Source organism: Eleutherodactylus coqui, unplaced genomic scaffold, assembly GCF_035609145.1.
Source record: "Eleutherodactylus coqui strain aEleCoq1 unplaced genomic scaffold, aEleCoq1.hap1 HAP1_SCAFFOLD_72, whole genome shotgun sequence".
Taxonomy (NCBI): domain Eukaryota; kingdom Metazoa; phylum Chordata; class Amphibia; order Anura; family Eleutherodactylidae; genus Eleutherodactylus; species Eleutherodactylus coqui.
The window spans coordinates 613,098-634,478 of NW_027101776.1; the positions used below are offsets into that span (position 1 = coordinate 613,098).

Here is a 21,381-nt window from a genome sequence, read left to right on the forward strand (position 1 = left end):
TTCGGCCCGGCGGATGTGCCCGGCGCGCGGCACGCCTATAGCAGTTTATCTCCTCACCAACCATATGTATCAGTGTTATGTTGGATGGTCTATATTGCATCTATTACTTCTAGTTCTAGCTGTTTGTCATCCCTTTGATGACTGTCAGGATCCAACACCCCCCCCCCCAGGATCCAACAGCGTCCCACCCATCCTTCCCCTCTGAAGGTAATATAGCGCTCACTAGCTCCACAAGACTAGATTGGAGCGGCTCCTCTCTTCAGTAGCTCCACTCACTTACAGAAAGGAAGCAGCTGGTGGCATCACCAGCTTGTTCACACTCAGGAGGCTCTATTCCCTGCAATTGGCTTAGTTCCGTGGGTTTGCATAGTTATTGCCTAATACATCTCTAAACATCTATAGGCAACACACTGTTCCTGCTTTTTTTCACTCCTACTTTAATAGATAAAGATATCTTATTTGGACAATTGGTATGTTTCTCCGAAGGTTTGCTCAGTTACTGTTTGTTACAGTATTGTGATGGAACCTGTACGTTTGCTAAAAAAAAAAAAAGGAATTAAATACTCAAATCTAATCTAATGTAATGTCTTTTTCGACCAATAAGACAAATTGAACACAGCAAGTGTGTGTGTGAGAGAGAGGGGGTGGCTGAGTAAGTGGGTGAGCAGGCGGGCAGCTGTGTGAGGAGCAGAGTGTTTAGGAAAGTTTCAGAAGGAGGACCAGCACATTGGATAACTTTTTCGTAGAAAAATCAGCTTTTATTTTCATTCATGACAGTTCCCTTATTTGTATATTACCCAGAGGAGCGTGCATGGCCAGGTTCGTCTCCTTACTCAGTTTGTAGGTGCTCTCCCTAAGGAGGATTCATGCCAGCTCCTTCATTTGCATATTACCCAGAGGAGCGTGCATGGCCAGGTGCATCTACTTACTCAATTTGTACTTGCTCTCCCTAAGGAGGATTCATGCCAGTTCCCTTATTTGCATATTACCCAGAGGAGCGTGCATGGCCAGGTTCGTCTCCTTACTCAGTTTGTAGGTGCTCTCCCTAAGGAGGATTCATGCCAGCTCCTTCATTTGCATATTACCCAGAGGAGCGTGCACAGCCAGGTGCGTCTACTTACTCAATTTGTACTTGCTCTCCCTAAGGAGGATTTATGCCAGCTCCCTTATTTGCATATTACCCAGAGGAGCGTGCATGGCCAGGTGCATCTGCTTACTCAGTTTGTAGTTGCTCTCCCTAAGGAGGATTCATGCCAGCTCCCTTATTTGCATATTACCCAGAGCAGGGGCGTAGATAGAGGCTCATGGGCTCGGGTGCATAAGTTTAGCTTGGGGCCCTCTACAGACCCCTCCAACCTCCACTCCTTTTCACGGCTACTACTTCTACATCACTTTTAGCTCCATTACTGTTTTTTTTTTTTAATTGCCCACCAATAGATCATTGGTAATCAGTGGTTTTAGCAGAGTTTTAAAACATCCAGAACACAAGCCTCAAGGCATGCTTCGCTTCCTCAGGAAAGAAAAAGAAAAAAAAAATATATATATATACATACACATACACACACACACACACACACACACATATACAGACATATACACATATGGAGACAGCATAATAACAATATATACAATAGAGACAACATTATATGGATGAGATTTCTTTAAACGTGTGACTACTTCTCCATTCACTTCTGTCGAGCTGACGGAGATGGTCAAGCACTGAGCTCCCATGAACGGCGGAGTCGTAGTCATGCAATGAGACTAGTGCTACGCGACCAAGATTGCTGTATAGCCCTGCGACCTCACACTCTCGGGCCGGCTTCACACCACCGGTTTCCTATTGTTCAATCCACAGTCGTCGTCCACACGGAGGATCCGCAGCAAATCACATGCATTGAAAGATACATACTACTGCTACTTCCTTCACTCTCGCGGTCATCCGCATTGCAGATTCTGCAGGAACGCAGGGTCACCGTCTGGGTTAACGGCCAGATTCCGCAGTGGTATCCCGCATTCGGAATGTGAAGCGGTCGTGTGCAACCGGCCTTACTGAAGACAATGGAGTTGCGATACAACTCACAAGTAGCTGCGACCAATATATTGCAAAAATCCAACCTCGTAGAGGTTTAAGCAATCTATAGGTTGTGGGAACTTGCGCGACCCCATTGATATATTTGAGAATGCAAGTTCACAGGGCTGCACAGCGATCTTTGGTCACATGACCCATGTCATGGCGAAAGACTCCATAGAGCTCCAGCCTTAGGGCTCATGTCCACGACTGTGTTCTCACCGCAGAGACGCAGCGTTTTACGCATACCACCGTGGGCTCTTCGGCCAGATTCACACAGATGTATTTGCGCAGCATATTATGCATGAAAAATATACATGCTAAATACACGTCAGTAGAACCCGCTGATTGCAGCGAGTTCCTTCACATAAGTGTATTTTGCATGCGCATTTTGTTAAAAAAAAAAAGCAGTCCCCTTTATTTTCTCGTGCATTTCTGCAGGGGCAGAACATGTATTATTCTAATTACACTAATTGCCCATTTCAATAAATGGCGGCATGGTTGCGTGTTTTTTTGCGCTTGCAAATGTGCTTGATTCGTGCTAACAAAAGTACAGTAAGGGCCGCTTCACACAAACATATTTGTTTCAATGGATGCCTTCAGAATTCTCTTTACTCACACATTTCGCATGCGTGCAAAACCTCACCATGCTCTATTTTTGTGCACATTTGCGCACCAAGGGTCCCTGTACAAGTCTATGGGAAGTGTGCACGTAACCGATTCCTATCTCCAAAAAAAGTTATAATAAACAGCGATAAAGTCTTATAAACTCCAAAATGGTACAAATAAAAACTACAGGACATCACGCAAAAACACGAGCCGTCGCACAAGTATCATGCGATACTTCCGCCATGTATCACGTGGACATGAGGCCTAAATCTAAGTGCTTGGTTGTTAGCAGCCGCAGCTGCGCTGCACCTCTTGCTCATCAGTTTTTTTTCCTGCTTTTGGAAACTGCTGTAGGAAAGGGGGTGCACCAGTACTGGAGGTACTGCAATACCAGGTCAATGTGCGGAGTGGACAGAGCAAGCACTTTTTCCAGCTCCCTGTTCTAAAAATCCATTTAATATATGATCCCCAGATAGGGGACGTATCAGATGCAACACGCTCAGCCAGCACTCCGGGCACACCCACAATGCACTGAGGGAGCCGGAAGACCTTTGCATAGCCCCGCCCAACGCCTTCTCAACCAGGGTGAGCCGTCCCCGCGGGAGACCCGCGCCTGAATGGAGCATGTCCGGATTTTTTCCTGCACGCGGGACCCGCGCCTGCAGGGAAAAATGACATCCGCAGGTATTTTACTACCTGCAGGTGTCTAATGCATCCATATCCATTGCATAGCGCCGATCGCAATGTCGGGGGTGGGGGGGTCCGAACAGCCCGGGATGACAGCTCCATGCTGCGGACACCGACAGCATGGAGCTGTCATGTCCAGAGCCCGAGGGGCTTTATTCTCTGCAGGACACATGTTTTTACTTCCTCAGAGAATAAAGCCCACTTCGGGAGGACGTAAAAACACTATGGCCCGGGGCGTGGCTTAGCAAGCAAGGAGAGAGGTCGCACGCTGTTTTGCTCCTCCACAGAATCTCCCTTTTCAGCCCTTTTCTGGGTCAAATCAGTGACCCAAACAGAGGCAGACAAGAGCACAGCACCTGGGGACCCACCAGAACCCACAACCGGCCCGGACAAGGCTCACCTGGTGATCTCCAGCCGCCAAAAAGAAGCCGAAGAGCCGCGGCCCTGCACAGCGGCCCGCGCCCTAACCCGACAAGTACCGCGCTCAGAAACACCCGGCGAGGACCGCTCACGGAGCCCCAAGCAGAGGACTATGGCACAAGGTAACCCCTGCCGACTTGGAGGGGAGGCTCTGTCACCCTCAGTGCCCGCGCTCTCACCGCAGCGCCTTGCAAATACACAGCCGCGGCTCCCTCCCTCTGAATATACCGCCGTGGCCACCAACCTGCAACTCGGCGGCACATACAATCATCAGGGTGATCCCCCGCTGGACTAATCCCCACGCTGGTGGTTTTCCCCCTCCTGCTCCCCAGAGCCGACAATCAGCACGGGCGGGCACACCGGAAGATCTGCACCTAGTCTCTAGCTCCCTGTGAGGCAGCGGCCATCTCGCCCCCCCTCCCCCCTGAGTCGAGCAGGCTGCTTGGCATACTAGCCAGACCAGAGCAGAAAAGTAAAAAAGAGAGGATACTGTGATCCTCCCAGCACATCAACACCAGGCAAAGTTTAAAGCAGTACTCACTATTTCTGACGTGCAGCGGGGGAACGGAGGTCCTCTCCCCGGAGCTCTCAGACCGACAGCAGGCTCCATTAAAGTATAGTGCAATTCAAATATCAATGCACCACAGCACCATCTAGTGGCCAAAACAGAGATAACCAGGACCTGAACCTCTTCTCATCCCTTTCTCAAAGCACTAAACAAAGCCAATCCTTGCCCATTAGAAAGAGCAACGAGGCCCCTAAGGCCTCCTTCCCACGAGCGTGACGGGCTCCGCCGCGTAATATTACGCAGTGAAGCCCGTCACGGCGCCCCCCAGAGACCCCATACTTACCAGCGGAAGATCGCGTGAAGACACTTCCCTGCACACCGCCGTCGCGTCATGTGACACGCCCACCGCGTCACATGACGCGGCCGGCCGTGTCACGTGACGCGCCGGCCGCGTCATATGACGTGCGGCGGTAGGCGGGGAAGCGTTTTTTCACGCTATCTTCCGCTGGTTGCAGCGGGAGATAGCGTGAACGGAAGCCGTCAGCGCGTACACCCGCAGCAAATAGAACATGCTGCGGGTGACAACGGGAGATTTCACGGTGCGTAATTCCGCGGTGGAATTACGCATCGTGTGCATTGTGCTATTAGGTTCAATAGAACCTAATAGCATGGGGCAACGCAGCGGATTTTTGCCGCGGATTTACGCGGCGTAAATCCGTTCGTGGGAAGGAGGCCTAAGGCCTCATGTCCACGGGGAAAATAAGAATTAAAATCCGCAGCGGATTTTAACTCTTCTCCCGCGCGCGGATCCGCACCCCATAGGGATGCATTGACCACCCGCGGGTAGATAAATACCCGCGGATCGTCAATAAAAGTGATTTTAAAAAAAATGGAGCATGAAAAAAATCTGGACCATGCTCCATTTTCATGCGGGTCTCCCGCGGGCTTCTATTGAAGCCTATGGAAGCCGTCCGGATCCGCGGGACACAAAAATCATATTTTACTTACACGCTCCGGTTCTTCTCTTCGGCGCCGCGCCATCTTCTCTCAGTCGCGGCCGGATCATTTTGCTTCGGCCCGGCGCATGCGCGAGGCACGTCACCGACGTCATCATGCACATCCGCCGAGCCGAAGAATGAAGATCCGGCCGCGACGAGAGAAGATGACGCCGCCGCGAAGAGAAGAAACGGAGCGGATGGGAGGTGAGTTTATTCTCATTTATTCCCATTTTCAGCGCTCATGTCCGCGGGGCAGGAGGGACCCGCTGCAGATTCTACATGGAGAATCTGCAGCGGATCTGATTTTCCCCGTGGACATGAGGCCTAAGTGTGTTGAGAAGAGGGACCCACAGTTAACTACAAGGAGAATACCTCCCCACCTTACTGCCAAGTGATCTGTGGAGGAATATCTGCATAGCCAGACTGCTATATAGAAACTGTCAGCAACCCACAAAGACAGACCCTGTGCCAAAGGGTACTGACAGAAAAACACTATATAGCCTCCTCAGCATTACAAAATAGCCTGGAAGCAAGTCCCAGCCCCCGCAACACCCAAGGAAGCAATACATCGCGCGCCTCGCAGACGCAAATATCAAATTCCCGGTGCGACCCAGCGGACTCCTCAATCCCAAACACTTTCTTCTCAGCAAATACTGATAGTTCTAAAAAAAGAAAGGACTCTTATCAGGCAAAGCCACACTTAACAAATCTTCAAAACTCTACAGGAGCGCTACCTAAGGCACTCAAGATGGAATAGCAGGACTCTATGTTCTAACTCCACCCGCCACATGAGGCTCCTCAGCAACACATAACAGGACCACTCAACATCAATGAGCTTCTAAAGGAACTTTTAACAAACAACTACGCCTTCCAACGCCTCCATAAAGAATACGCCACCCAGTAGACCACTATACAACAAATAGCGACCAATCCACAGCGCATATCCAAGAATTAACTATTCAGGATGGTTAAGCGACGTATTAAAGCAACGGCCCCCAGGAGACTCTCAGAGTACTTCCCGCCTGGCACACAGAGCAACAAAAACAAACCCGCCACATCTCATTCAAACATCCCCGTAACCGAAGAAATACCCAACACCCACAGCCCTGCGGCTCTGTCTCCATACTCCTCCACAGGATCTCTCCCGCCTACCCCAGCCAATCCCAACACCTCCCCTGGAAGCGGAGGGAAAAGGAATGTTCAGGACCCCCTACCAGCCTCCCCCTCCCCAAAAGGACCGGCGGCAAAAAAGAGCCAAAATAACAATCCACAAGAAACTCCCCCGCAGACAGATCCTATCAACAATCTCCAAGCTTATCCCGACTCTGAAAGCCCCTTAACTATAAACGCTCTGAAGACTATGCTAATCTCGCTGCAAAAGGACATTTCTAAAGATATACAGAGCCTCTCTGGTCAATTACAATCTAACATCGACCACCTAGCTACCAGAACTGACCACCTTGAACGGAAAATGGGAGAATTTACCAAAGCCCACAACGAGTTGGTAGATGCGCATGGCAGTATGGAAGAAGTCGCATATTTGAGAGAGAAGGTCATAGACTTGGAAGACCGATCCAGAAGAAACAATCTCAAATTTAGGGGAGTTCCAGAGACTGTGACCCCCCCTGACATTCCACAATATATACTCAAATTACTCCAAACGCTCCTCCCGGACCTTCCCGAGATCGAATATGCAGTTGACAGAGCCCACAGAATTCCAAAAGCACGCTCTGTCCCTGAGTCAGCCCCCAGAGAAATCTTAGCAAGAATACACTTCCATAAAATAAAAGAGGAAGTCTTGGCAGTTGGAAGGCGTAGAGGCACACTACCGACTCCATATGAAGACATACAAATATTTCCAGATCTTTCAGCCGCCACTCTGCAGTCTCGGAGAAAGTTTACAGAAGTTACAGCAGCACTACGAGAGGCGCACATCAAGTATAGATGGGGATTCCCAACCAAACTACTGATCTCAAAAAATGGAACCATCCAGGTTGCCACCTCGCCAGAAGAAGGCGTCTCGTTCCTGAAACAATGGGGGATCCCTATCCTTCAGAAGCCTCTGAGGACGGCGGTAGAATCTCCTACAAGAATCGAACAAGACTGGAAAACATCAGATAAGCATGGCAGACACGCATAAATTGATGTTGTAAAGGGTCTTGAACCCATAGTTATATTTCTCCTTTACGGAGCCTAAAGTGGATGGTTTAAAATGCCACCCCTACCTAAGGTTCATTCATCCAGTGCAGATAGGCGCTGGATGAACAATATTTTGATTTTGTTAACTGTTAATGATGTTTTTTTTCCTTATGTCAAATATAGTTATAAAAGGTTCAGTAGGAGGCCACTTCCCTACCCCCCCCCACCATACTTAATATGAAAAAACACAACGACTCCCCAGCGTATAAACCACCTACCAGTTATGCCCATTAGCATCACATCCCTAAATGTAAAAGGCCTGAACAGCCCCTATAAACGTAGCATGCTTTGGAGACAGGCTCTTAAGTCCCACTCAGACATCTTCCTCGCCCAAGAGACACACTTCCTGAGAGATAAACACCCCCCCTGCAACCACCCTAAATTTCCAAACATTTTCCTGGCATCAAATGAAGGGAAAAAAAAGAAAGGCGTAATGATAGCCATTAGCCGGAACGTTACATTTTCCCAAAAAAACGTATACGTGGACCCAGGCGGGCGATTTCTAATATTAGTCTGCGTAATTAACGCCACCACCTACACTCTAGTAAATGTCTACTTCCCATTTAAAAGGCAGGGCCAAATTCTTCAAACATGTTCTTTCCGAAGTGGCTAAAATTCGAGAGGGGAATTTGGTGATCGGAGGAGATCTAAACTCAGTGGTGGACCCTACCTTGGACTCCACCGCGAGCGGCAGGGGCATGTCACCCATTGTCCCAATCATACACTCAGAAGAATTATACGACGTGTGGAGGTGCATGCATGGATCGTAGAGGGACTACACGTTTCTCTCCGCGCCACATGCATCTTATTCTAGGATAGATATGTTCCTGCTGCCGTGGGCAGGCCTCGAGGGGGTTTTACAGGCGGATATTGGAACAATATCATGGTCTGACCACGCCCCCATATCCTTAACGCTCCAAGAGAGCCCATTTCAATAAATGGCGGCATGGTTGCGTGTTTTTTTGCGCTTGCAAATGTGCTTGATTCGTGCTAACAAAAGTACAGTAAGGGCCGCTTCACACAAACATATTTGTTTCAATGGATGCCTTCAGAATTCTCTTTACTCACACATTTCGCATGCGTGCAAAACCTCACCATGCTCTATTTTTGTGCACATTTGCGCACCAAGGGTCCCTGTACAAGTCTATGGGAAGTGTGCACGTAACCGATTCCTATCTCCAAAAAAAGTTATAATAAACAGCGATAAAGTCTTATAAACTCCAAAATGGTACAAATAAAAACTACAGGACATCACGCAAAAACACGAGCCGTCGCACAAGTATCATGCGATACTTCCGCCATGTATCACGTGGACATGAGGCCTAAATCTAAGTGCTTGGTTGTTAGCAGCCGCAGCTGCGCTGCACCTCTTGCTCATCAGTTTTTTTTCCCGCTTTTGGAAACTGCTGTAGGAAAGGGGGTGCACCAGTACTGGAGGTACTGCAATACCAGGTCAATGTGCGGAGTGGACAGAGCAAGCACTTTTTCCAGCTCCCTGTTCTAAAAATCCATTTAATATATGATCCCCAGATAGGGGACGTATCAGATGCAACACGCTCAGCCAGCACTCCGGGCACACCCACAATGCACTGAGGGAGCCGGAAGACCTTTGCATAGCCCCGCCCAACACCTTCTCAACCAGGGTGAGCCGTCCCCGCGGGAGACCCGCGCCTGAATGGAGCATGTCCGGATTTTTTCCTGCACGCGGGACCCGCGCCTGCAGGGAAAAATGACATCCGCAGGTATTTTACTACCTGCAGGTGTCTAATGCATCCATATCCATTGCATAGCGCCGATCGCAATGTCGGGGGTGGGGGGGTCCGAACAGCCCGGGATGACAGCTCCATGCTGCGGACACCGACAGCATGGAGCTGTCATGTCCAGAGCCCGAGGGGCTTTATTCTCTGCAGGACACATGTTTTTACTTCCTCAGAGAATAAAGCCCACTTCGGGAGGACGTAAAAACACTATGGCCCGGGGCGTGGCTTAGCAAGCAAGGAGAGAGGTCGCACGCTGTTTTGCTCCTCCACAGAATCTCCCTTTTCAGCCCTTTTCTGGGTCAAATCAGTGACCCAAACAGAGGCAGACAAGAGCACAGCACCTGGGGACCCACCAGAACCCACAACCGGCCCGGACAAGGCTCACCTGGTGATCTCCAGCCGCCAAAAAGAAGCCGAAGAGCCGCGGCCCTGCACAGCGGCCCGCGCCCTAACCCGACAAGTACCGCGCTCAGAAACACCCGGCGAGGACCGCTCACGGAGCCCCAAGCAGAGGACTATGGCACAAGGTAACCCCTGCCGACTTGGAGGGGAGGCTCTGTCACCCTCAGTGCCCGCGCTCTCACCGCAGCGCCTTGCAAATACACAGCCGCGGCTCCCTCCCTCTGAATATACCGCCGTGGCCACCAACCTGCAACTCGGCGGCACATACAATCATCAGGGTGATCCCCCGCTGGACTAATCCCCACGCTGGTGGTTTTCCCCCTCCTGCTCCCCAGAGCCGACAATCAGCACGGGCGGGCACACCGGAAGATCTGCACCTAGTCTCTAGCTCCCTGTGAGGCAGCGGCCATCTCGCCCCCCCTCCCCCCTGAGTCGAGCAGGCTGCTTGGCATACTAGCCAGACTAGAGCAGAAAAGTAAAAAAGAGAGGATACTGTGATCCTCCCAGCACATCAACACCAGGCAAAGTTTAAAGCAGTACTCACTATTTCTGACGTGCAGCGGGGGAACGGAGGTCCTCTCCCCGGAGCTCTCAGACCGACAGCAGGCTCCATTAAAGTGTAGTGCAATTCAAATATCAATGCACCACAGCACCATCTAGTGGCCAAAACAGAGATAACCAGGACCTGAACCTCTTCTCATCCCTTTCTCAAAGCACTAAACAAAGCCAATCCTTGCCCATTAGAAAGAGCAACGAGGCCCCTAAGGCCTCCTTCCCACGAGCGTGACGGGCTCCGCCGCGTAATATTACGCAGTGAAGCCCGTCACGGCGCCCCCCAGAGACCCCATACTTACCAGCGGAAGATCGCGTGAAGACACTTCCCTGCACACCGCCGTCGCGTCATGTGACACGCCCACCGCGTCACATGACGCGGCCGGCCGTGTCACGTGACGCGCCGGCCGCGTCATATGACGTGCGGCGGTAGGCGGGGAAGCGTTTTTTCACGCTATCTTCCGCTGGTTGCAGCGGGAGATAGCGTGAACGGAAGCCGTCAGCGCGTACACCCGCAGCAAATAGAACATGCTGCGGGTGACAACGGGAGATTTCACGGTGCGTAATTCCGCGGTGGAATTACGCATCGTGTGCATTGTGCTATTAGGTTCAATAGAACCTAATAGCATGGGGCAACGCAGCGGATTTTTGCCGCGGATTTACGCGGCGTAAATCCGTTCGTGGGAAGGAGGCCTAAGGCCTCATGTCCACGGGGAAAATAAGAATTAAAATCCGCAGCGGATTTTAACTCTTCTCCCGCGCGCGGATCCGCACCCCATAGGGATGCATTGACCACCCGCGGGTAGATAAATACCCGCGGATCGTCAATAAAAGTGATTTTAAAAAAAATGGAGCATGAAAAAAATCTGGACCATGCTCCATTTTCATGCGGGTCTCCCGCGGGCTTCTATTGAAGCCTATGGAAGCCGTCCGGATCCGCGGGACACAAAAATCATATTTTACTTACACGCTCCGGTTCTTCTCTTCGGCGCCGCGCCATCTTCTCTCAGTCGCGGCCGGATCATTTTGCTTCGGCCCGGCGCATGCGCGAGGCACGTCACCGACGTCATCATGCACATCCGCCGAGCCGAAGAATGAAGATCCGGCCGCGACGAGAGAAGATGACGCCGCCGCGAAGAGAAGAAACGGAGCGGATGGGAGGTGAGTTTATTCTCATTTATTCCCATTTTCAGCGCTCATGTCCGCGGGGCAGGAGGGACCCGCTGCAGATTCTACATGGAGAATCTGCAGCGGATCTGATTTTCCCCGTGGACATGAGGCCTAAGTGTGTTGAGAAGAGGGACCCACAGTTAACTACAAGGAGAATACCTCCCCACCTTACTGCCAAGTGATCTGTGGAGGAATATCTGCATAGCCAGACTGCTATATAGAAACTGTCAGCAACCCACAAAGACAGACCCTGTGCCAAAGGGTACTGACAGAAAAACACTATATAGCCTCCTCAGCATTACAAAATAGCCTGGAAGCAAGTCCCAGCCCCCGCAACACCCAAGGAAGCAATACATCGCGCGCCTCGCAGACGCAAATATCAAATTCCCGGTGCGACCCAGCGGACTCCTCAATCCCAAACACTTTCTTCTCAGCAAATACTGATAGTTCTAAAAAAAGAAAGGACTCTTATCAGGCAAAGCCACACTTAACAAATCTTCAAAACTCTACAGGAGCGCTACCTAAGGCACTCAAGATGGAATAGCAGGACTCTATGTTCTAACTCCACCCGCCACATGAGGCTCCTCAGCAACACATAACAGGACCACTCAACATCAATGAGCTTCTAAAGGAACTTTTAACAAACAACTACGCCTTCCAACGCCTCCATAAAGAATACGCCACCCAGTAGACCACTATACAACAAATAGCGACCAATCCACAGCGCATATCCAAGAATTAACTATTCAGGATGGTTAAGCGACGTATTAAAGCAACGGCCCCCAGGAGACTCTCAGAGTACTTCCCGCCTGGCACACAGAGCAACAAAAACAAACCCGCCACATCTCATTCAAACATCCCCGTAACCGAAGAAATACCCAACACCCACAGCCCTGCGGCTCTGTCTCCATACTCCTCCACAGGATCTCTCCCGCCTACCCCAGCCAATCCCAACACCTCCCCTGGAAGCGGAGGGAAAAGGAATGTTCAGGACCCCCTACCAGCCTCCCCCTCCCCAAAAGGACCGGCGGCAAAAAAGAGCCAAAATAACAATCCACAAGAAACTCCCCCGCAGACAGATCCTATCAACAATCTCCAAGCTTATCCCGACTCTGAAAGCCCCTTAACTATAAACGCTCTGAAGACTATGCTAATCTCGCTGCAAAAGGACATTTCTAAAGATATACAGAGCCTCTCTGGTCAATTACAATCTAACATCGACCACCTAGCTACCAGAACTGACCACCTTGAACGGAAAATGGGAGAATTTACCAAAGCCCACAACGAGTTGGTAGATGCGCATGGCAGTATGGAAGAAGTCGCATATTTGAGAGAGAAGGTCATAGACTTGGAAGACCGATCCAGAAGAAACAATCTCAAATTTAGGGGAGTTCCAGAGACTGTGACCCCCCCTGACATTCCACAATATATACTCAAATTACTCCAAACGCTCCTCCCGGACCTTCCCGAGATCGAATATGCAGTTGACAGAGCCCACAGAATTCCAAAAGCACGCTCTGTCCCTGAGTCAGCCCCCAGAGAAATCTTAGCAAGAATACACTTCCATAAAATAAAAGAGGAAGTCTTGGCAGTTGGAAGGCGTAGAGGCACACTACCGACTCCATATGAAGACATACAAATATTTCCAGATCTTTCAGCCGCCACTCTGCAGTCTCGGAGAAAGTTTACAGAAGTTACAGCAGCACTACGAGAGGCGCACATCAAGTATAGATGGGGATTCCCAACCAAACTACTGATCTCAAAAAATGGAACCATCCAGGTTGCCACCTCGCCAGAAGAAGGCGTCTCGTTCCTGAAACAATGGGGGATCCCTATCCTTCAGAAGCCTCTGAGGACGGCGGTAGAATCTCCTACAAGAATCGAACAAGACTGGAAAACATCAGATAAGCATGGCAGACACGCATAAATTGATGTTGTAAAGGGTCTTGAACCCATAGTTATATTTCTCCTTTACGGAGCCTAAAGTGGATGGTTTAAAATGCCACCCCTACCTAAGGTTCATTCATCCAGTGCAGATAGGCGCTGGATGAACAATATTTTGATTTTGTTAACTGTTAATGATGTTTTTTTTCCTTATGTCAAATATAGTTATAAAAGGTTCAGTAGGAGGCCACTTCCCTACCCCCCCCCCCCCACCATACTTAATATGAAAAAACACAACGACTCCCCAGCGTATAAACCACCTACCAGTTATGCCCATTAGCATCACATCCCTAAATGTAAAAGGCCTGAACAGCCCCTATAAACGTAGCATGCTTTGGAGACAGGCTCTTAAGTCCCACTCAGACATCTTCCTCGCCCAAGAGACACACTTCCTGAGAGATAAACACCCCCCCTGCAACCACCCTAAATTTCCAAACATTTTCCTGGCATCAAATGAAGGGAAAAAAAAGAAAGGCGTAATGATAGCCATTAGCCGGAACGTTACATTTTCCCAAAAAAACGTATACGTGGACCCAGGCGGGCGATTTCTAATATTAGTCTGCGTAATTAACGCCACCACCTACACTCTAGTAAATGTCTACTTCCCATTTAAAAGGCAGGGCCAAATTCTTCAAACATGTTCTTTCCGAAGTGGCTAAAATTCGAGAGGGGAATTTGGTGATCGGAGGAGATCTAAACTCAGTGGTGGACCCTACCTTGGACTCCACCGCGAGCGGCAGGGGCATGTCACCCATTGTCCCAATCATACACTCAGAAGAATTATACGACGTGTGGAGGTGCATGCATGGATCGTAGAGGGACTACACGTTTCTCTCCGCGCCACATGCATCTTATTCTAGGATAGATATGTTCCTGCTGCCGTGGGCAGGCCTCGAGGGGGTTTTACAGGCGGATATTGGAACAATATCATGGTCTGACCACGCCCCCATATCCTTAACGCTCCAAGAGAGCCCATTTCAATAAATGGCGGCATGGTTGCGTGTTTTTTTGCGCTTGCAAATGTGCTTGATTCGTGCTAACAAAAGTACAGTAAGGGCCGCTTCACACAAACATATTTGTTTCAATGGATGCCTTCAGAATTCTCTTTACTCACACATTTCGCATGCGTGCAAAACCTCACCATGCTCTATTTTTGTGCACATTTGCGCACCAAGGGTCCCTGTACAAGTCTATGGGAAGTGTGCACGTAACCGATTCCTATCTCCAAAAAAAGTTATAATAAACAGCGATAAAGTCTTATAAACTCCAAAATGGTACAAATAAAAACTACAGGACATCACGCAAAAACACGAGCCGTCGCACAAGTATCATGCGATACTTCCGCCATGTATCACGTGGACATGAGGCCTAAATCTAAGTGCTTGGTTGTTAGCAGCTGCAGCTGTGCTGCACCTCTTGCTCATCAGTTTTTTTTCCCGCTTTTGGAAACTGCTGTAGGAAAGGGGGTGCACCAGTACTGGAGGTACTGCAATACCAGGTCAATGTGCGGAGTGGACAGAGCAAGCACTTTTTCCAGCTCCCTGTTCTAAAAATCCATTTAATATATGATCCCCAGATAGGGGACGTATCAGATGCAACACGCTCAGCCAGCACTCCGGGCACACCCACAATGCACTGAGGGAGCCGGAAGACCTTTGCACAGCCCCGCCCAACACCTTCTCAACCAGGGTGAGCCGTCCCCGCGGGAGACCCGCGCCTGAATGGAGCATGTCCGGATTTTTTCCTGCACGCGGGACCCGCGCCTGCAGGGAAAAATGACATCCGCAGGTATTTTACTACCTGCAGGTGTCTAATGCATCCATATCCATTGCATAGCGCCGATCGCAATGTCGGGGGTGGGCGGGTCCGAACAGCCCGGGATGACAGCTCCATGCTGCGGACACCGACAGCATGGAGCTGTCACGTCCAGAGCCCGAGGGGCTTTAGTCTCTGCAGGACACATGTTTTTACTTCCTCAGAGAATAAAGCCCACTTCAGGAGGACGTAAAAACACTATGGCCCGGGGCGTGGCTTAGCAAGCAAGGAGAGAGGTCGCACGCTGTTTTGCTCCTCCACAGAATCTCCCTTTTCAGCCCTTTTCTGGGTCAAATCAGTGACCCAAACAGAGGCAGACAAGAGCACAGCACCTGGGGACCCACCAGAACCCACAACCGGCCCGGACAAGGCTCACCTGGTGATCTCCAGCCGCCAAAAAGAAGCCGAAGAGCCGCGGCCCTGCACAGCGGCCCGCGCCCTAACCCGACAAGTACCGCGCTCAGAAACACCCGGCGAGGACCGCTCACGGAGCCCCAAGCAGAGGACTATGGCACAAGGTAACCCCTGCCGACTTGGAGGGGAGGCTCTGTCACCCTCAGTGCCCGCGCTCTCACCGCAGCGCCTTGCAAATACACAGCCGCGGCTCCCTCCCTCTGAATATACCGCCGTGGCCACCAACCTGCAACTCGGCGGCACATACAATCATCAGGGTGATCCCCCGCTGGACTAATCCCCACGCTGGTGGTTTTCCCCCTCCTGCTCCCCAGAGCCGACAATCAGCACGGGCGGGCACACCGGAAGATCTGCACCTAGTCTCTAGCTCCCTGTGAGGCAGCGGCCATCTCGCCCCCCCTCCCCCCTGAGTCGAGCAGGCTGCTTGGCATACTAGCCAGACCAGAGCAGAAAAGTAAAAAAGAGAGGATACTGTGATCCTCCCAGCACATCAACACCAGGCAAAGTTTAAAGCAGTACTCACTATTTCTGACGTGCAGCGGGGGAACGGAGGTCCTCTCCCCGGAGCTCTCAGACCGACAGCAGGCTCCATTAAAGTGTAGTGCAATTCAAATATCAATGCACCACAGCACCATCTAGTGGCCAAAACAGAGATAACCAGGACCTGAACCTCTTCTCATCCCTTTCTCAAAGCACTAAACAAAGCCAATCCTTGCCCATTAGAAAGAGCAACGAGGCCCCTAAGGCCTCCTTCCCACGAGCGTGACGGGCTCCGCCGCGTAATATTACGCAGTGAAGCCCGTCACGGCGCCCCCCAGAGACCCCATACTTACCAGTGGAAGATCGCGTGAAGACACTTCCCTGCACACCGCCGTCGCGTCATGTGACACGCCCACCGCGTCACATGACGCGGCCGGCCGTGTCACGTGACGCGCCGGCCGCGTCATATGACGAGCGACGGTAGGTGGGGAAGCGTTTTTTCACGCTATCTTCCGCTGGTTGCAGCGGGAGATAGCGTGAACGGAAGCCGTCAGCGCGTACACCCGCAGCAAATAGAACATGCTGCGGGTGACAACGGGAGATTTCACGGTGCGTAATTCCGCGGTGGAATTACGCATCGTGTGCATTGTGCTATTAGGTTCAATAGAACCTAATAGCATGGGGCAACGCAGCGGATTTTTGCCGCGGATTTACGCGGCGTAAATCCGTTCGTGGGAAGGAGGCCTAAGGCCTCATGTCCACGGGGAAAATAAGAATTAAAATCCGCAGCGGATTTTAACTCTTCTCCCGCGCGCGGATCCGCACCCCATAGGGATGCATTGACCACCCGCGGGTAGATAAATACCCGCGGATCGTCAATAAAAGTGATTTTAAAAAAAATGGAGCATGAAAAAAATCTGGACCATGCTCCATTTTCATGCGGGTCTCCCGCGGGCTTCTATTGAAGCCTATGGAAGCCGTCCGGATCCGCGGGACACAAAAATCATATTTTACTTACACGCTCCGGTTCTTCTCTTCGGCGCCGCGCCATCTTCTCTCAGTCGCGGCCGGATCATTTTGCTTCGGCCCGGCGCATGCGCGAGGCACGTCACCGACGTCATCATGCACATCCGCCGAGCCGAAGAATGAAGATCCGGCCGCGACGAGAGAAGATGACGCCGCCGCGAAGAGAAGAAACGGAGCGGATGGGAGGTGAGTTTATTCTCATTTATTCCCATTTTCAGCGCTCATGTCCGCGGGGCAGGAGGGACCCGCTGCAGATTCTACATGGAGAATCTGCAGCGGATCTGATTTTCCCCGTGGACATGAGGCCTAAGTGTGTTGAGAAGAGGGACCCACAGTTAACTACAAGGAGAATACCTCCCCACCTTACTGCCAAGTGATCTGTGGAGGAATATCTGCATAGCCAGACTGCTATATAGAAACTGTCAGCAACCCACAAAGACAGACCCTGTGCCAAAGGGTACTGACAGAAAAACACTATATAGCCTCCTCAGCATTACAATAGCCTGGAAGCAAGTCCCAGCCCCCGCAACACCCAAGGAAGCAATACATCGCGCGCCTCGCAGACGCAAATATCAAATTCCCGGTGCGACCCAGCGGACTCCTCAATCCCAAACACTTTCTTCTCAGCAAATACTGATAGTTCTAAAAAAAGAAAGGACTCTTATCAGGCAAAGCCACACTTAACAAATCTTCAAAACTCTACAGGAGCGCTACCTAAGGCACTCAAGATGGAATAGCAGGACTCTATGTTCTAACTCCACCCGCCACATGAGGCTCCTCAGCAACACATAACAGGACCACTCAACATCAATGAGCTTCTAAAGGAACTTTTAACAAACAACTACGCCTTCCAACGCCTCCATAAAGAATACGCCACCCAGTAGACCACTATACAACAAATAGCGACCAATCCACAGCGCATATCCAAGAATTAACTATTCAGGATGGTTAAGCGACGTATTAAAGCAACGGCCCCCAGGAGACTCTCAGAGTACTTCCCGCCTGGCACACAGAGCAACAAAAACAAACCCGCCACATCTCATTCAAACATCCCCGTAACTGAAGAAATACCCAACACCCACAGCCCTGCGGCTCTGTCTCCATACTCCTCCACAGGATCTCTCCCGCCTACCCCAGCCAATCCCAACACCTCCCCTGGAAGCGGAGGGAAAAGGAATGTTCAGGACCCCCTACCAGCCTCCCCCTCCCCAAAAGGACCGGCGGCAAAAAAGAGCCAAAATAACAATCCACAAGAAACTCCCCCGCAGACAGATCCTATCAACAATCTCCAAGCTTATCCCGACTCTGAAAGCCCCTTAACTATAAACGCTCTGAAGACTATGCTAATCTCGCTGCAAAAGGACATTTCTAAAGATATACAGAGCCTCTCTGGTCAATTACAATCTAACATCGACCACCTAGCTACCAGAACTGACCACCTTGAACGGAAAATGGGAGAATTTACCAAAGCCCACAACGAGTTGGTAGATGCGCATGGCAGTATGGAAGAAGTCGCATATTTGAGAGAGAAGGTCATAGACTTGGAAGACCGATCCAGAAGAAACAATCTCAAATTTAGGGGAGTTCCAGAGACTGTGACCCCCCCTGACATTCCACAATATATACTCAAATTACTCCAAACGCTCCTCCCGGACCTTCCCGAGATCGAATATGCAGTTGACAGAGCCCACAGAATTCCAAAAGCACGCTCTGTCCCTGAGTCAGCCCCCAGAGAAATCTTAGCAAGAATACACTTCCATAAAATAAAAGAGGAAGTCTTGGCAGTTGGAAGGCGTAGAGGCACACTACCGACTCCATATGAAGACATACAAATATTTCCAGATCTTTCAGCCGCCACTCTGCAGTCTCGGAGAAAGTTTACAGAAGTTACAGCAGCACTACGAGAGGCGCACATCAAGTATAGATGGGGATTCCCAACCAAACTACTGATCTCAAAAAATGGAACCATCCAGGTTGCCACCTCGCCAGAAGAAGGCGTCTCGTTCCTGAAACAATGGGGGATCCCTATCCTTCAGAAGCCTCTGAGGACGGCGGTAGAATCTCCTACAAGAATCGAACAAGACTGGAAAACATCAGATAAGCATGGCAGACACGCATAAATTGATGTTGTAAAGGGTCTTGAACCCATAGTTATATTTCTCCTTTACGGAGCCTAAAGTGGATGGTTTAAAATGCCACCCCTACCTAAGGTTCATTCATCCAGTGCAGATAGGCGCTGGATGAACAATATTTTGATTTTGTTAACTGTTAATGATGTTTTTTTTCCTTATGTCAAATATAGTTATAAAAGGTTCAGTAGGAGGCCACTTCCCTACCCCCCCCCCCACCATACTTAATATGAAAAAACACAACGACTCCCCAGCGTATAAACCACCTACCAGTTATGCCCATTAGCATCACATCCCTAAATGTAAAAGGCCTGAACAGCCCCTATAAACGTAGCATGCTTTGGAGACAGGCTCTTAAGTCCCACTCAGACATCTTCCTCGCCCAAGAGACACACTTCCTGAGAGATAAACACCCCCCCTGCAACCACCCTAAATTTCCAAACATTTTCCTGGCATCAAATGAAGGGAAAAAAAAGAAAGGCGTAATGATAGCCATTAGCCGGAACGTTACATTTTCCCAAAAAAACGTATACGTGGACCCAGGCGGGCGATTTCTAATATTAGTCTGCGTAATTAACGCCACCACCTACACTCTAGTAAATGTCTACTTCCCATTTAAAAGGCAGGGCCAAATTCTTCAAGCATGTTCTTTCCGAAGTGGCTAAAATTCGAGAGGGGAATTTGGTGATCGGAGGAGATCTAAACTCAGTGGTGGACCCTACCTTGGACTCCACCGCGAGCGGCAGGGGCATGTCACCCATTGTCCCAATCATACACTCAGAAGAATTATACGACGTGTGGAGGTGCATGCATGGATCGTAGAGGGACTACACGTTTCTCTCCGCGCCACATGCATCTTATTCTAGGATAGATATGTTCCTGCTGCCGTGGGCAGGCCTCGAGGGGGTTTTACAGGCGGATATTGGAACAATATCATGGTCTGACCACGCCCCCATATCCTTAACGCTCCAAGAGAGCCCATTTCAATAAATGGCGGCATGGTTGCGTGTTTTTTTGCGCTTGCAAATGTGCTTGATTCGTGCTAACAAAAGTACAGTAAGGGCCGCTTCACACAAACATATTTGTTTCAATGGATGCCTTCAGAATTCTCTTTACTCACACATTTCGCATGCGTGCAAAACCTCACCATGCTCTATTTTTGTGCACATTTGCGCACCAAGGGTCCCTGTACAAGTCTATGGGAAGTGTGCACGTAACCGATTCCTATCTCCAAAAAAAGTTATAATAAACAGCGATAAAGTCTTATAAACTCCAAAATGGTACAAATAAAAACTACAGGACATCACGCAAAAACACGAGCCGTCGCACAAGTATCATGCGATACTTCCGCCATGTATCACGTGGACATGAGGCCTAAATCTAAGTGCTTGGTTGTTAGCAGCCGCAGCTGTGCTGCACCTCTTGCTCATCAGTTTTTTTTCCCGCTTTTGGAAACTGCTGTAGGAAAGGGGGTGCACCAGTACTGGAGGTACTGCAATACCAGGTCAATGTGCGGAGTGGACAGAGCAAGCACTTTTTCCAGCTCCCTGTTCTAAAAATCCATTTAATATATGATCCCCAGATAGGGGACGTATCAGATGCAACACGCTCAGCCAGCACTCCGGGCACACCCACAATGCACTGAGGGAGCCGGAAGACCTTTGCATAGCCCCGCCCAACACCTTCTCAACCAGGGTGAGCCGTCCCCGCGGGAGACCCGCGCCTGAATGGAGCATGTCCGGATTTTTTCCTGCACGCGGGACCCGCGCCTGCAGGGAAAAATGACATCCGCAGGTATTTTACTACCTGCAGGTGTCTAATGCATCCATATCCATTGCATAGCGCCGATCGCAATGTCGGGGGTGGGCGGGTCCGAACAGCCCGGGATGACAGCTCCATGCTGCGGACACCGACAGCATGGAGCTGTCACGTCCAGAGCCCGAGGGGCTTTAGTCTCTGCAGGACACATGTTTTTACTTCCTCAGAGAATAAAGCCCACTTCAGGAGGACGTAAAAACACTATGGCCCGGGGCGTGGCTTAGCAAGCAAGGAGAGAGGTCGCACGCTGTTTTGCTCCTCCACAGAATCTCCCTTTTCAGCCCTTTTCTGGGTCAAATCAGTGACCCAAACAGAGGCAGACAAGAGCACAGCACCTGGGGACCCACCAGAACCCACAACCGGCCCGGACAAGGCTCACCTG

At 50.4% G+C, this 21,381-nt stretch overlaps 4 pseudogenes; all 4 read right to left on the bottom strand.

Moving 5' to 3' along the window:
* Window positions 1–3,034: 3,034 nt before the first annotated feature.
* On the bottom strand, window positions 3,035–3,162 carry LOC136591258 (U2 spliceosomal RNA; annotated as a pseudogene).
* A 5,742-nt stretch (window positions 3,163–8,904) lies between these two features.
* LOC136591259 (U2 spliceosomal RNA) lies at window positions 8,905–9,032 on the bottom strand (annotated as a pseudogene).
* A 5,746-nt stretch (window positions 9,033–14,778) lies between these two features.
* On the bottom strand, window positions 14,779–14,906 carry LOC136591260 (U2 spliceosomal RNA; annotated as a pseudogene).
* A 5,742-nt stretch (window positions 14,907–20,648) lies between these two features.
* LOC136591261 (U2 spliceosomal RNA) lies at window positions 20,649–20,776 on the bottom strand (annotated as a pseudogene).
* Window positions 20,777–21,381: the final 605 nt, after the last annotated feature.